This window comes from Podarcis tiliguerta, assembly GCF_965153285.1.
Source record: "Podarcis tiliguerta genome assembly, chromosome: 1".
NCBI classification, from domain to species: Eukaryota; Metazoa; Chordata; class Lepidosauria; order Squamata; family Lacertidae; genus Podarcis; species Podarcis tiliguerta.
Genome location: NC_139534.1, coordinates 26983799 through 26990004, shown reverse-complemented (window position 1 = coordinate 26990004; position 6206 = coordinate 26983799). Strand labels below are relative to the sequence as shown.

At 40.8% G+C, this 6206-nt stretch overlaps 1 protein-coding gene across 1 annotated transcript in view; it reads left to right on the top strand.

The window, feature by feature from the left end:
• Positions 1–5554: 5554 nt before the first annotated feature.
• The window catches only part of LOC310680055 (uncharacterized protein), a gene marked incomplete at its 3' end in the record, with an annotated part of 113015 nt that continues 112363 nt past the window's right edge, over positions 5555–6206 (top strand). Inside the window, exon 1 of the mRNA XM_083446225.1 lies at positions 5555–5565. The remainder of the gene's footprint in view (positions 5566–6206) is intronic.

Sequence of the window (6206 nt, the reverse complement as noted above, 5' to 3'; positions counted from 1 at the left end):
ATTTTACATTATGATTCATTGTAATGCTCTCTGGCGGTATTTACTGTATATTGATATCTTGGTTTTTTATGTGATTAGGTTATCAGAGACATATGAATCTTTTGGGTTTTACTTTTTATATTCTTTTTGTTGTACTTACTGTGTGTGTGCCTTCGGCCTAAGGGTTAGAACCAGCCTCACTTAATCTCAGCCTTCTAAGCATTCCATTCTTCAAAACTCTATAATTGTCACCTTGGAATTGTCATAAAGAGTCATAGTTACTGCTGCCATTTACCTGAGCACCATTTTTATCAGAGCAACTGATGAAGGCAGAAGCCAAAATATTGATAGAGGAATTAAGAAATTCTCTTTTACTCATCACTGTGTGTGTGTTGTGTGTGTGTATTGCAAACCTCTTCATGATCTACAGATAGTAAAAGCATTCTATAAATAGATATAATAAGATTTTACTAATTGTAATTCTCAGTTTCATTGTTTGATACCTATATAGATTGTCTTGTAGGTTAAAAACCATCAACACATGAATGTACACCACTAGATTTGTCACTGCTAGTTTACAGTTGTGTCTGTAGTTTAAATGTGACTCCGTTGAAAATAATTGTGTTTGAGGTTGTAAGCTGACATAAAGGTTCTCTGTGTGGTGTTTGATCCATATCCATAATATCTCATTCATAGATGCAATTGATGAATTCACACATTTGACCCAGTCACTAGTGTGATTCGTAAATTGTAAGTTTATGGATCGTCTTGCCTTGATATATAGTGAATTAAAATTAATTATTGAGCTAAAACTGGCTTTAAAAACCCAGATATATGCAATATTCAGCACATGGAACTGGGGCAAATGCAAAACTGGATGTCTTCCTCATAGGATTAATTCAGTTTACTTTGCTGTTGTAATAAAATAATAGCATAAACCTAGGGTTCCCAAACTGTGGTCCCTGGACCACTGATGATTCATGAGCTTCATTCAGATGACTGGAGGTATTTCTGGTTGAAGATGGCAGATGATATATCCATCATATTCAAATTAATATTTTGTCAATTTTTACTGCTTCTTTTCTTTCTTATATATTGCATTTTACGATAACATGCAACTGAAAGCCATAAAGCATTGAGCACAGCACATTGCAATGGTTACAACAGGAAGAAAAATGATTAAGTGGTTCACCAAGACCCTCAGCAATTTTCAAGTGGTACATGGAGGGAAAGGTTCAGGAACCACTGGTATAAAATCATAAGGAAGAGGTAGAAGAACAAAATCCGTAATTTATTGCACATGCTTCAGCTGTGTGCCTTGAATCTGAAGGATATGCCTGCCCTTCTCCTATGTGAACACAGAAAAGAATTTATACAGGTCCAATAAATATATTGTGAGTTCTCTGTGTTTCCAGCTCTATCTTATCACGTCTTGTAAAAGCTTTCACAGATTCCATTCCTTCTTTGCTGAAATTGGGATTATATTTAATTCATAGCAGGAGCTGCTAGTATAATAACAAGATTCAGTCTTTCAAAAATTCTAGTGGCTAGGGATGGCAGCTGGCACAATAATGTAGCACTGGAGCAAATGAGTGAGGAATTGCTATGTTATATCAAAAGCAAACAATCCCACAGCATCACACAAGAATCTTCACACCGAAGCATTTATCGCCTTTTCAGTTTTTCAAAAACTGAGCTTTTTCGTTGTTGTACTCCTGTTGGCTACATGTGTCTACTAACGTTAAACCAAACAGAATTTGTACATATATGGGGAGAGTTTACCGCAGAACAAAAAGATAATTGGATCATGTAAATAATGTCTCACACTAATTGATGGGGCAATTTTACACTTGCTGATAAATCACCTGATTGGTTTTTAAAATTTTTTTAACATAGAACCTTCTGAAAAGTAGACTATAATCCAGGTTGTATGGAGCTAGTGATTGTTTACAACATGCATATTACCAAGGCAAAATAAAAATAAGCTGCCCTTTCAAGTCAAAAAGGTATAGTTCATCCACCCACCACTTCCAATGCTGTTGGGAGTATGTGAATCTTCTGAAACAGAATGGGGAGGTGATATGGGAGAGGGCTTCAACCTGGAGGGAGAAACTGGTGAAAATCCATTCATGGCTGCCTCCATCCTTTTATGGAACTTTACGATCTCCACACATTACCTCCTCCACTCAGCTTGACATCTCTCTCCACAGATAAGCTTTGCTCCCAAGCATGGCTCTGTCACTGGGTGCTAGGGTCCATGCCTCCTTTATCAATCTGTCTTGTTTATAGCAGCAGTCATATTTGCCCGACCATCCTGGGGAAGGATAGCTCAGCTCTATGACCTATTGACAACCCACCCTGCTTTTCCAGGTAGGCAGAAAAAGCAGGAGATTTGTTTAAAAGGACCCCACTAATACTGCACAAACTCCCCTGTTTATCCTTTGAACAAATTGAAAATTGTAGTAGTGATGGAGTACTATTGTTGTTGCGGGATGCGGGTGGCGCTGTGGGTTAAAGCCTCAGCGCCTAGGGCTTGCCGATCGAAAGGTCGGCAGTTCGAATCCCCGCGGCGGGGTGCACTCCCGCTGTTCGGTCCCAGGGCCTGCCAACCTAGCAGTTCGAAAGCACTCTCGGGTGCAAGTAGATAAATAGGGACCGCTTACTAGCGGGAAGGTAAACGGTGTTTCCGTGTGCGGCTCTGGCTCGCCAGAGCAGCGATGTCACGCTGGCCACGTGACCCGGAAGTGTCTTCGGACAGCGCTGGCCCCCGGCCTCTTGAGTGAGATGGGCGCACAACCCTAGAGTCTGTCAAGACTGGCCCGTACGGGCAGGGGTACCTTTACCTTTACTATTGTTGAATGACTTTACTCTCACAATCCAGGCCACAAATGCTTAGGGAGTCTGAAATGTGCCACTTAGGTGTTCTCGTATTAAGAGAATATAGTCCAGCAAATGAGAACTTGTGGACCGGTGAATATAAGAAAGAAAGACCTCTTTTGGTGGCCTTGCTGTACAAAGACAGTGTAGCGCCAGTATACCAACCCTGGAAGGTGCCATCTTCCTGTTCCTCCTTACTAGTTTAGATGCGCCTGTGCGGTGAAATGGTTGTTCCTAAACACCTTCTGGTTCATCTGAAGCAGAACTTTTACATTTCCCCTGATTCTGATCACACACACATATTTAAGCGGGGAACTGTGACCACTCTATTTAGAACAACAAAACAAAGTTAACTTTGTGCAAGTTATAATTGACTGTTTCTCTGAAAATCTAAAATGATGCAGAATGAAGTTTAGCCACCTCTCACTTTTCTATTATGAGCTTCTGATTTGTTTTGCTTTGATGTTAAAGGTCGCCACCAGGTTATTTAGTGGCGATCGGAGTAACATTGTGGAAAAAGCAATCCAGCCCAAGCGTACGGTGGAATTTCAATCCTGCTATATATATTCGAGTTGTCACCTAGGGAAATCTAGACTACAGCCTCCAGTAAAGATCAATTTACCCTCATGGACTCAGTCTCTGGTATAGATTGCATGCATCATTTTTATTAACTACCACACATGTCAGCAAAGGCATAGCAGCACATTACCCATAATCTTTATATTTAATTACATTTAAATTTTTAAGAAAGCAAATAAAGCTGAGTGTGAAATGTGGATTTATGGTGTCTTCTGCACAATACCCTGGCTTTATTAAGCATGCATAGAATAGCCTTCTAAGAATGTAGTTGATTTCCATGAGATCTATATCTATATATAGGCAGTACTTAACATTTAAGGCACACTTAGCACCTTGGGTTTTCAGAGTAAAATCACCATGCCAAGCTGATCCAAGCAGCAGCTAGACATAGGGCACCGCGGAGCCATTTACACAGGTCTTCCCCTCCTTTGTCATCCATCAGTGCCTTTATCTATGGCAGTGGTTTTGACCTCAGCTGATAGAGCGCAAATATATATTTGTTGACAATTCAGATGATTATAAGTCTGTGAAGGTCTGTCGAGGGAGAGAAGACAAATATGTGGGAATATACATACCTTTGTTCTTCAAAGAATAAAGTAAGGAGAAACCTTTAAAAAGAGAGACAGAAAATAGAGGTGAGGATTGTAAATGTGTGATTCATGTGCGGCTGCTTTTGTTGTTGATATTGTTTCATACATTAGTCTAGGCTCACCTGGAAGCAGAGCAGTTTGGACAATAACACCTACTAGAAATATCCACTACAATAAAACATACTATGAGTAATAAATATCCATAGTAGTAGCAATTACACATCTACTATAAACACTCTGAACACGTGACACAAACGACACAAAGCCCCGTATAAACCATGGCTCACATAATATGCCACACACACACACACACTCACAGCGAGAGAGAGAATGTCAGCTGGGGCATAACAATTGGAGTGCATAAAAATTGGCCATTGTGAACACCAGGCTTCATGGACACAATATTTATCTTTCTCCATTGGCTTGGCTTAGGGACATGGGTGGTGCTGTGGTCTAAACCACCAAGCTTCTTGGGCTTGCCGATCGATAGGTCGGCAGTTTGTATCTGCACGACAGGGTGAGCTCTCGTTGCTCTGTCCCAGCTCCTGCCAACCTAGCAGTTTGAAAGCATACCAGTGCAAGTAGATAAATAGGTACTGCTGCGACGGGAAGGTAAACGGTGTTTCCGTGCACTCTGGCTTCCGCCATGGTATTCTGTTGCACCAGAAGCGGCTCAGTCATGTTGGCCACATGACTTGGCAAGCTGTCTGTGGACAAATGCTGGCTCCCTCGGACTGAAGCAAGATGAGCACCACATCCCAAAGTTGAAATCGACTGAACTTAACCATCCAGGGGTCCTTTACCTTACCTTGGCTAATGTAGGGAAACAATATTCACCATCATCCTATATTTCCACGGCACTGAAGCTGCATCAGAAGCAGATTCAGAGTTTTGGTTCTGTATCCCAAAGAGGGGCAGATTTGCACCACATACATAGCCCGCTCCCACAGTTCAGTCTCAACATATTCCAGTGGCAGGCACTTTTTTCTAAGGAAAGATAATATTGCTTTAATTATTATGTGGGTCTTGAATACAGTTTGAGAAATAGGTTTCTGGTTACATTAAAAACACTGCCGTTTTTCTTTCCTTATCTGGCATGAGCTCCCCCCACACTTTGATTTACAATAAGCTTTCTCATAAGGTGAACTATGATCACACAAAGAAAACTTTAATCATTTCAGAGGCCCACAGCGCCTCTGAACATTGTGATGCTGTCATGGTAACAAGCAGATCCACATGAGGGACATGGCAGGCTCAAGTTCTGGATTGTGCTGTTTGAGTGAGAAAAGACAACAGCATGTTTAATCTTGGAACCCCAAATGGAGCGGTTTAGAGTTAAAAAAAAAAGAAAGCAGCACACTAATCCCAATGCACATTTTTTGTTTATAGGCTTCATCTGAAATGATTTAGCTTCCATCTCAGTCGGTGCGACTGCTGGAAAGAAGGCTGGAGGACAGCAAGAGCGGAAGAAAGCCTCAACCAGGCTGATTAAAGTCTTCCCTCTGAACTACAATGCTGTTGACATCTCCAATGATTTGGGTGAGTTTAAAGCATGCAGCGCTGGAAGGAGACGGCTGTGCACAAACGGAAGAAAAAACTGGCCAGGACCGTAGCAGTAAAGGAAGGTGGGAAAGCTGGATGGTGGTGAAAGCAAGGAGAAGGAATGGAGTCACATAAGAATGGGCAAATCTGTCAATTTCATTTGCTCATTTTTTCGACTTTAAGTTTGGTTTTCCACATAAATTTTCATTTTAAAAAAAATCCTCATGAATATTCATCAGCATTTCAGTGCAAATTTCCCTTAATACACACGTTTTCCAAGCAATCTTGCCCCAAATACATAATTCTGCAAAGCAATTTTCCCACATGTAGTGCATTTTGTATATTACCCTTCCCTGCTATATGAGTTGTTATGCACACTTGGCAATAATATATATATTTTCGTATGCAGTACTTGGATGGAGAACTGCACCACAAAATTTGGGTAAGTTTACATTTCAAAGGATGGCTTTGTTTCAGTCTATGTATTGTTTTAGGAACAGCAAATAAGGTATGCTTGCCTTTAGATGTGAACTCAATTGAATTCCTCCGCCAATCCCTAGGTGAGGGTGGGGGTGGGGAGATGTCAATTTCAACAAGGGGAAATATGTTTTCAGCAGTTTTTTTTATTATAAAAAGCAC